Below are 11,921 nucleotides of genomic sequence, written 5' to 3' on the forward strand. Positions count from 1 at the left end.
TCTTATGAAGTTACAGACTAATGAACAGTAGCAGCAGGTTCATCCACAATGCAATTACTTGGAAAGTAAATGTACCATATCTAGTTAGTGATATTGTTTAATATTTAATCCTGTGAAACCAAAGCACAGACATTAAAGTTCTATAGCAAACCCTAGAAGCATGAAAATAAAGTATAAAGGTAGCAAATCTTCCACAAAAAAGAAAATCCTATAAAATTTGACTTTATACAAATTGTACATGTGTTGTTACAAAAGGATAAATAGAACTAATTTAGTTCTCATTTTTTCTTCTGTCAAAAATAATTAAAATTAGATTGGGTCTGTCACAGCCTCTACAACTGTCTTCTCAGATTCTGTAATGCTTGACCGTCTGCTTAAAAATGAGCGTTATTTAAGGTCAGATAGTTTTGAACATAAATTTATTAAAAATAAGTTTCTAATAAAAATACATTAGGAAGATGATTCTTTAGACTCATTATTATAGGAATTATTGCCTCTGACCTCTCCTGATTCATATTAGAGAAACCGAGGCCTCCATAATATGAGCTCAGTCTCATCAAGGACTTAAACTGACTCCCACAAAGAAAACAGAGCCCTAGTATATGGTATGTATATGATGAGTCTCCCAAAGAATAGCACGTGCACTCAATTACAGTTTAAGTTTACAGAAATGCCACGTTTGCTTATTCACTGTAACTCGATCCCTGTGTCAAATTCTGACTGTACTGCAGTTTCACCTGAACTCAGTTGATTGCTTAATCCCAGTTATTTTCCTAGAACCCTCCCAGCATGCCTAGTTCTCTTTTTCCTGCCTGTAGAATCTACAGGCTTTTAAAAATGCACTCAGATGCTTCCTGTAATTCAGTATCAAGCCAGATAGATTACAATGAGTTGTGAATTTCACACATAGAAACTAACATACCAGAGTTGAGTGTTGTGTTCACAATATTGACCTACTTTTTATTGCCTATAAACAAAACAGACAAAAGCAAAACATTTTCTTTTAGGAATAGTGTCTGCCTTTAGTTGTAAACTGCTTCCCTCCAGTTCAGGCCATGTAGCCCAATTTATAATAGTCTCCTTTTCTCAAGAATCCATCTCCCTAGTCACAGGGATTCATTCAAGAAATGACAAATGCCAGCTCTAACATACTCTTTACTTAGGATTTTTCAAATTCGAATTGGAGGAGCCAATTTCACTTAAATGGTCAAAGTAAGATAATGTAACATCCAAAGATGGCAATAAGTGGGCTATAGTATTATAGGTAATATTAATGTGCCACCCACATCCTCTTAGACATCACTATTTTTGTGAACACTGGCTCAGCCTCCATCAGATAACACCTGTATATCTTTATAGATTTTACTGGCAGTAGGCCCCTCTCTGCATACATGTGTGTCAGGTCAAAAGTGATGAGGAATTAACACTCCATGAGCTTTCATTCATGACTAATAGGACCCTGTAGGTTAAACAACCTGATTCCCTCACTCTCTGGGTGAGATGACTTGGAGCTGCAAAATCTATACCGTCTCATAGGACTCTAGCTGAATAAACTCCAGTGGAATCTGGTGATATATCATTTTTATCTTCCTTTCTTCTCTATTTTTTTCCCTTAATCTTTTACAAGAGCCTCCAGGAAATCTTCTAAAAAACCACATGCACTCCAAATACACTACTGTATTAGAGGGTCTGCTTCTGGGGAAACTCAAACAAGACATTCAGGAATACAGAGTAAGTCAGTTTTAAGGAATAAAACAATCAAAGGGATGAGGAGGTCAGATGTAGAGAGACTCCCTGTGGTACCTAAGTTACACACAAATTCTGGCCCATCTCTAAAATTTAATTTTTCTTTTTTTCTAGTCTATGAACCACACTAGTATTCTCCCAATACTACTCTTTCCTCCAAATTGAGGAAATATATATATATGTATAATCCTAACTATTGTCCTTGTTATAGGCTGAATAATGCCACCCTCCCGCCCCCCAAAAAATTCTAATCCTAATTCCCAGAATTTGTGAGTGTTACTTTTTATGGACATAAAAAAAAAAAAAAAGATTTTGGAGTTATGATTAAATTAAAGATCTTGAACTGAGGAGATTATGTAATATATTATATATTACATAATATATTTTATGTCAAGTGCAATTGAAAAAAAATTTAATATATATTTTTTTAAAGCAGAGAGTGTGTTTAGGAGTAGGTATGACTTTGATGCACCTATATATTAATGGTGCTTCACAAATATAATGTTCAGCTACAAATATAAATTATAATTACAATAAAAAAGAATGGAGATATGATTAAATTAAGGACCTTGAGATAGAAAGATTATTCTCCATTATCCAGGTGGGCCCTAAATGAAATCAAATGCATTCTTTTAAGAGGGAGACATAGAGTGATTTGACCACACCAAAGAGGCCATAGAGGCAGATAATGGAGTGATGTGGCTGCAAGCCAAGGAATTTTAACAGCTGCTACAAAGTAGAAGAGGCAAGGACAATTTATCCCTTAGAGTCTCTCAGAGAAGTAAGGCCTTATTGACGCTTAATTTGGCCCAGTGATACTGATTTTGAAATTCTGACCTCCGAAACTGTAAGAAAATAAATTTCTGTTGTTTAAGCCACCAAGTTTGTGGCGATTTGTTACAGCAGCTGTAGGAAAATAACATAGCTCCAACTGAGAACTAAGGTACAAACCTTATATAAGGGACCAGGTCTCTAATCCTGTTGGTACTCTAAGTCCTTTTTCTTACTTTTTCCAACGTCCTTTCCTTCTCTAGCTGTTTATCCACTGAAGTGCTTGCCTCAATCCTTGATGGATCTCAAGTAAGTCAAACTAAACTGAATTTACAGCAAACCATATCATTTTATAGACCATTTGCATAATGACTAGTTTGCCTAAAGTAGGACCAAACTGTAAAAGTCTAAAAAATTTACTAAAGCATTCTATTTCCTCATCAATAAAGTAGGTATACTGTCCCCTGCTGTATATGGGTTCTATAAAGATTAAATTCATTCATGTAGAATGTACTAGAAGATTATCACATACAAAATGATTACTTCCAAATACTGGGATGTGCTAAATTTGAGGTAGGTATTAAATCACTGTCATAAATATCTCTGGCTACTTCATCTCCTCAATTAATTTAATTATTACAGGAAGATTTAATGTCAGAAAGTTTGCATTACATCCTAAGTTAGTGTTTACTTAGAAATTCTGCATGAAAATGGTGTCAGTAATAAAGTATACCTTTAAATAATAAAGGTAAATTATAAATATTAACAGTAAAGAAAAATTGATGAGGTCATATTTTGCAGCTGGCACTATTGTCAGAACAAAAATTATCTGACCCTTCAATAGAGACAGAGTTGAAATCTGACATCTGTAATGTAACATACACATATAGAAATGGCCTCAACCATGGAGTCCATATTTTCTTCATTCCTATAAAAAGCACACCCTTTCCACATCTTGTCCATTTAGCTACTAGAATTTCAGCCTACCTTTGTGACTACTACCGAATCACCAACTCTCATTGCTGCCCTACACACCTATAGGCCTAACATACCTTTTCCTAGCAACCCTCCCTCAGCACAATTTCTGCTCTGAGGAAATGAGTAGAAATCCTTGATAGACTCTTGCCCATTCCGCTCCTACTTGTCATTTCACCCAGCTAACATACTCATTGATTCAGTGAACTCTGGCAGCATTTCATCTAGTAAACTGTCCCTGATAGCCCAATCTAAATTAAAGTCTTCTTTCTCCCTTCTGTTTCATCACTTGAAAATTCCTATTATTGAACTTAGCATGCTATTAAGTGAAAATAGATTAAGACATAGTGCCTAGCTAAGATTAGGGTCTCAATGATTGAATGAATAAATAAACAAGAGTCAAAGCTATTATAAGAGTTGAATCTACTGCATCTTTCATAGTAGGAATGTTATAAATGGCATTAGTTTTTTCAGGGAGTGTGCCCTAAAACTTATTTTGTACAAAATGTCACTGAATTGCAGTTTTGCTACACTATTAATGAAGTAGAATGAGCCCACATTCATTCTAATATTTAGGTTTTATGCTGTTTGAATTTTCAAGCTAGTAAGCTTTGGAAAAGAGCTGAGTAAAAAAATTACAATGGCAGACATCCCTCCACCCAGAAAAAAATTTCAAGGGGCAATACAGATGTTATAAAATTCATTTTATAAAATTTAGTCACAGAAATGTTTTTCTAAAAAGGGAGAAAAATTTTTTTATTTTTAGCTCAAAGAACATCCTTATACCTATATAAAATATAAGAATGTTTTTAAGCTAAGAACAAAAATGTACATATTTTATCTTACAAACTCGCAATGTAAGCTGTTCACAAAGTCACTGCAGCTATCCAGCTAATAAATTAATTAGACGAGTTTCAGTTTTTATTACTTAATCATAGAAATTGTCTAAAATTTTTTTGGCATTCCATTAATTCATATAGTTCATAGAATGTGTGATATATTTAAACCAATATTTTTCTAAGTGTATAGAAGTGTGCATTTCATATTCCAAAATCAGAGGGCCCAAAAACACTTTTAACCTGAGGATTAATTCTCCTCTAATACTACAGTAAATAGCCTTTGTTTACACTGTAGATCTGACATTTTTTAATCCCACTATGAGTTGCTTAACATCATCGAACCTCAATTTATATATTAAGATGAGAACAACAACAAAAAAAAAACTGCAACATTGATGTGAAGATTAAAAATGAGATAATACCTCTGATACATGATAGAAATGAAATAATTTTCTATCAGACTACTAAGTAAATATGTTGAGACTGGCTTGAGGAAGGAAGAGAGGCTTCAGCAAATTTGGCTGATTTATTACCATAATCTCTATCAAATTTAGGAGAATTGTGAATGAACATTCATGTTCATATACAACTATGTAACTCTTGATTCTGCTCTTTAATGTTCATAACCTCCTATCAGCTATTTATTTAGGCATCTGCACTATTAGTTCAGAACTAAATTTAAGCAAATGTCAGGAGTGGACAATTGAATTGAATGTCCACATTGGGTCAGCAATCTATAACCTGCAGGCCAAATCCAGCTTGCTGGCCATTTTATAAGTAGTTTTATTGGAACCCAGCATGCTCATTTATTGACATGTTGTCTATGGATGTTTTTGCACTGCAATGATAGAATTGAATAGTTGCAACATAGATCATAAGGTCCACAAATATTTTTTATTTTGCCCTTTACAGAAAATGTGTGCTGAACCCTGATCTATATAATTCAGGAAAATGAAGCTATGCTACAATTGAGAATGACTTTATTTGATTCAAGGAGATAATTCTAAATGGGAGCATTATTTGAAATACACGTCAAAGGAGCTCAAGAATAATTCAGTTTCTTGAAACAATGTTTGAGACTGAGTATAGATTTCTGCAGTAGTAAAACTAGAGTTTCCATGTGGATTACTCAGGGTAAACTTGACTGATTCACTTGAAAGGATTTCATCATTTAGGCAGCTAAAATCATAGAATGGTAATCTAATGATTTCAACATGATCAAACTGGGTTGACTATCCATATATTCTCCACAAGTTTCCATAATCATCAAAAATTAGTTAACTGGACAGTAACAGTAACATGTAAGTATTCCAAAACTGGTATCATAGGTTTACAGTCAAACTAGTAGGTTATTATAAGTCATTCTTATTTAAAAGAATATTATTTAGTTCCTGTTTATGATTTTAATAAGTAAATAGATAGATATAAGTAATATATCACTAATTTTTGTGCCCTGATTCCTCTTTCATCAGCTACTCAAAGATTAAAATCCCCAAACTAAGCAATTATGACTGTTCAGTTTAATATCTTTTATATTCAAAGCTCTCAACAAATGTTTTATGATGGAAATACATCAGATCTATTGTAGTTGATCTACATGGCTAATTCAGGGTGGATTTCCTAAAATTTTCTATGGGAGAATTTTGAGAGTATATACATTCCTAAATGGTACCAAAAACACAGAAGAGAAAAAGAAAAATCAAATGTAACCCACCATACAGAGAGATAATTTTGTTAACATTTTTTCTGAACAAGTTTAATATTCTCTTACATTTCCCTTTGTGTCTCTCTTAGCATCTGTTGTACAAACCACTCTGTCTCTGTGCTGTTTTTTTTTTTTTATTTACACTATATTGTCTATCAATACCCTTATACATCATGATTTTTAGTATTCCAACACAGAAGTATGTTACATTATTTTTTAAATTCCCCATCATTATGGTATACTATATAATGTTTTATTTACTTGCAGGTGTAAAGAAAGCTCAGATAACTACCAAAGTCTTCTGTGTCCTCATCTCTAACTTTGATAGGGAAAATTCCTAGAGTAAAAATACTGAGTCAAAGTGTATTTATTTATTCATTTGCTTCCTTATGTGTGGTTTATGTGATAACTACCATTCCACTTTTCTCTATTTGACTACAACTTTGAATGTTGCGAACAAATCAAAAGAGTCATTCTTATAACACCAGAAATACTGTGCACACTTATTATTCTCATTTATAATTCAGAAATTCCGAGGCCAGAATTTACAAAAAAAAAAAAAAAAACATGCTAGAAAATATTTGCTTTGTACTGGATCTAAAGAGTATTTACTCAAATACATAAAACTACTTTAGTGACTTAAAAATGAGGACTATATAGTATTATTTTATATTTATATCTGTGTATGTATGAGAAGAGTAAGAGCAATATGCAAATACTTACATTATGTCTAATATAATGGGAGCCGATCTACTATAGGAATTAAAATCACCACAGAAATGGATTAGCATGACTCCCTAAATGTTGTTATATGGAAGAAGAAATGAAATAAATCATAAATATTACTTTACAAAGAATATTTTTAGCTTGAATTAACTGAAATGGTCCTCTGTTTCCTTTAAGGTATTTATTTTCTAAGATTCATAGCATTTATTCTAAAATATTTTCATATATCTCTAAAGCAAAAATTGTCCTGATTTTGCACGGAAAACAAATAAAATGTTTTAATTTTATTTTTAAAATAAGCTACTGTATTGCCTGTTTGGTAAAGTAGCCAAATTCTGATTGCTTTATATATGAAATAGAGGGTATTGTGTATCCTGTAAATTAGATAATGAAATTGCCCACTGTATAAACAAGATATTTTTTCCTAATCAGCCTGCCTTACCTTACATATTTATAGGTATTATATAAAAGTCTAGATTAATATACTTTCAAAAATTATATAAACAAAGGGAAAATTTTATTTGTAATATCTGATCACTAAAAAAACCATTAGGTTATTGATCTAATTGTCATCAATAATAGTAAAACAATACCTATATTCCTATTTTGGAAATCATTAATGGAAGCATCAGTTCAGTGTTGGCAAAAGATGGTTGTTAGAGTTACCTTATATCGGTTTGACCTGTAGGAGGTTGTCAAAAAAATTTGACCAATTTTGACTTATAAAATTTAATTTTCCTGTGTTCAAATTAATACTGTGAATAGGGTTTATGCAAGCTATGGAAGATATCCATTGATTTAAATACAGAACTTGCAACTCTAGCCAAAGCTAAGATTAATTATGTATTATTATATTTCACCAAATTTCTCTGCCAGTTGATTAAACTTCAATATGTTAGCTACAATGCTTTTAGCCAATGAATGCTCTGAAATTTATTGAACATGTTTTTCTAGGACTACAAAATATATAACTGTCAGCATTTTATAATCTATAAAAGGAAACACACACTATATTTATGAAAACTTTACTAACTATGAGAACTCAGGTTAAATAAAGGTGTTCAGGATAGGATTTATGTAAGAATTTGCACAAAGCCCAATGATGAATTGATCCCACAGACCTCTTAAAGGCATATTGTGTAACTTAGTAAATATTTCTTTTTGAAGATAAAAATACATATTGAACTAAAAAAGCAGAGGCTATTAAGAAGAGTAACAGACAGTGGTAGTTATATTTCACATAACAGTCCAACATATGACATATATTTCTTTTAATTAAAACATAGTAGAATTCTAGAATTTGGTAATCTGTCTCATAATGCTCATAAGCTGAGTAGCAATAAACTTTGCTAAATACTAAGTTTGAGAAAATGCTGTGCAGCAGATGGTGACTATGAGCCTCAAGTCTCTCCCAGAGCTGCAAACAGTACCATCTGCTGCTCTGCTGATTTCTTTTTTGTTCATTGGTATCAAATTTAATGGGGATCACACTTTACATTCTAATTTCACACTCTGACCACAATGGTGGGAGCTCTCCCCCAATGTAAACTTATTCAATATAATCAGGAATTTTGTTCTTCCTTTAAAAAAATATTGGGCATGTCTACTCTTCCATTCATGATAGAGTAAGAGAAACCAATTTTCCTTCTGTTTGAAACAAACTAAAACACTACATAGAATATATGAAAAACACTTTTTCAAACACTGGACATCAGGCAACAAAATATGGATCCCTAAGAAATGGGAAATAGACATTTAACATTTCCCCAGCTTCCTGTTTGACAGAGTTTCCAAGCTGAAACACACAGAGGTGAAGCGTAGATAAAGCTCAGCAGAGTTAAGAACAGAGACATGAGAATCCGAGAAAACAAGGACAGTAAAGACCACAGGAAAAATTACTAGAGAGGAGAGAGCAGTGCAAAAAGATAATTCTGGAGATCTGCAAAGGGACCGTACCAATTATTCAGCAGAGTATTGATCAGTAAATCTGTGTGAGGAAATACCAGTGACAGGGAAAGAACTGTCAGAAAGTATTTAAGGTAGTAATGCCTAGCACTACCATTAGGCTGGAAATAATGCCTATCTATTCTCATAAGTTAGACTGGAAAACTAACAAGTATTAAAAGTAAGACCAAATGGACCAAAAAAATTTTTTTTGAATTAACTACTTTCCAGATCAAAGCACAAGAATATTTATAGGAATAAAAAAATATATATTCAGAACTCAAATAGCTTTAGTTCATGATGTCTGCTATACAAACAAAAATTAGCAGGAATACAAAGAAACAGGAAACTAATTAGGAAAAAATTCAATCAATGAATTAAAACTGGCACAGATATTAAAATTAGCAGATAATAATAAAACAGATCAAACCAATCCCCGTATGTTCAAAAAATAAGCAGAGGCAGTATTCTTAGAGATTAAATGTCTCCCACATAGCAGTTTTAAAACTACAAAATTAGTAAAACAAATCATATGACATTCTGAAATTTAAGCAAAGTATATGATATCATGAGAAGTGTTTGTGTTTTTAAATCTGCTTAAAGTAAGAAGAGTGAGAATCTGTGTCATTCTTGTCTGAAACTACACCCCAATTTTTCCTAGTAGAGTAGGCAAGGAGCTTTATCATACTGGAATAGACAATGAAGACTACCATATCTTCTGCAAAAGTTGAATGAGACTCACTAAATTTGGAGGAGTAGATGATATTCATGCTCAGTGGCATTATTGAGGATCGACAGAAATTATGTAATATAATATTAGAATGGAAAAAAGATTTAAAATTATCAGTCTCAGAAATCTGTGTAATGCCATCAAGTATGCCAACAAACATGTGGAATTGGAGCCAAGAAGGAGAGGAGCAAGGAAAAGTGTTCAGAAAAAGTATTTGAAGAAAGAATGCCTGAAAAATTACCAAATTTGATGGAAAATATTCATCTACACATCCAAGAAGTTCAATAAGAGGAAGAAAATCAAAAGGCAGGATAAGTACAAAGAGATCCTCTCATAGATATATCATAATAAAAAAAATTGAATAAAATGGACAAAGAAAAAATATTTAAATCCTCAAGAGAAAAACAAAAGACTAATTATGTTTAAAGCACCCACAATAAGATTAATGTCTGACTTCTCATTAGAAACGAAAATGCCTGAAATGAGTAGAATAAAATAATTAAAGTAGTGTAAGGGGGAAAAAAGGTCAACCAAAAATTCTATATCCAGCCAAACTATCCTTCAGAAGTGAAGGTGAACCAGAGATATTCCCCAAACAACAATGAATGAGAGAATTGACTGCTGGCAGACCTGCTTTATAAAAATTAATAATGTACATCTTTCAAACTAACACCAGATATTAGAAATGGTTCAAAATAATTAATCAAATTTGCAGAAGAAAATAAAGTACTATATATACAGCTTAATATTAGAGATGCAAAAGATATATAATTTTCTCATTTTTTCTCTTAATTTCTTTATTAGACACAAAGTTGCACAGAGCAGTATTATATAACATTGTGTTCTGGGGATTCTAATAACAACGATAACATAAAAAATGTAGAAGAAAATGGACATAAATGAGTAAATTTTCTTTATTTTATTAGAAATAAGTAATTATAAATGTGCAATATTTTGTTATAAGATGCACCATATAATAGCATATCTAAAAATAAATGAAAATATAGTAAAAATAAAATCAACAGAGTAGTTAAATTAAAAATGACTTTAAAATAAGAACTTTACTAGTGAAAAAATCTGCATGTTATAATAATAAAAGGGTAAATACCTCAGGAAGATAAAACAATTATAAATGCATTTTCAGCTGATATCAGAGCCTCAAAATACAGGAAAAGAAAAACTGACAGAAAAAGAAAGAAGAAAAAGACAATTCAATAACTAAAATTGGAAGTTTCAATGTCATGCTCTCAATAATTCATAGAAAAACTAGGTAGAAAATTAGCAAATATATAAAATTCTTGCAAAATATTATTAACCAACTTCATATAAATAATATATAGGATACTCCACTAAGCAATACAATAAACATTCCTTTCAAATATGTAAAAATACTTAAACAAGTATTAGTAACTAAAATCTAGCAATATTTAAAATGGGTTATATGCTACAATCAAGTAAAGTTTATGTCAGAAATGTGAGGTAAGATTAACATTAGAAAAGCAATGTAATACACACCATTAATAGACTAAAAGACAAAAAAGTGCATAATTTATACACTGAAAAAAATAGGCTGAGAGGAATTAAAGATTTAAATGAAGAGACTTTTCATGTTCAAGAATTAAAAGAAATAATATTGACAGAAAGCAATTCATTCCAATCTGATTTATAAATTCAATGCAATCTTTATCAAAATTTCAAGAAAACTTTTTGTAGAATTTGACAACCTGATTCTAAAATGTATATGGAAATGCAATAGACCAAGAATAGTCAAAAAAATTTGGAAAAAAATAGAAGATTTATACTACTTGATTTCAAAAATCACTATAAAGCCACAGTAATAAATACGGTGTGGTATTAATGCAATTATAGGCATATAGGTCAATGTAATAGAATTGAGAGTACAGAGTAAATCATTATGATTTAATTGATTTATAATCAGTTAATTTTCAATAAAGACACCATGACAATTTAATAGATTAAAGTCTTTTTACCAAATTTTTCTAGGGCAATTACATATCTACATGCATAAATAAATATACATACTCTTTTGTTTTTCTAGGAATCATGAAAAAAATTAGAGAAACCATAGTCTGAGAGAAAATAACTGCAAATTACATAGTTGATAATGGACTTACATGCAGAACATATGAAGAACTCTTACAATGTAACACAAGACAAACAAATGGGGAAACAATTTGAATGGATATTGCATGAAAGAAGACATACAAATAAGTAGCAACTAAAGTGAAACTTAATATCATTAGTCATTAGGTGACTGTAAATTAATACCTAATGAGATTTAGTATTACCCATCAGAATGGCTATACCCAAAAGACAGACTATACCAACAGTTGTAGAGAATATGGACAGACTGGAACTCATGTATTGCTAGTGAGAATGTAAAATAAACTTTTGAAAATAGTTTAGCACTTTCTTAAAAATTTGAACATACACATACTATATGATATAATTATTCCATTGCTAG

The sequence above is a fragment of the Rousettus aegyptiacus genome, unplaced genomic scaffold, assembly GCF_014176215.1.
Source record: "Rousettus aegyptiacus isolate mRouAeg1 unplaced genomic scaffold, mRouAeg1.p scaffold_m13_p_3, whole genome shotgun sequence".
In the NCBI taxonomy this organism is placed as follows: Eukaryota; Metazoa; Chordata; class Mammalia; order Chiroptera; family Pteropodidae; genus Rousettus; species Rousettus aegyptiacus.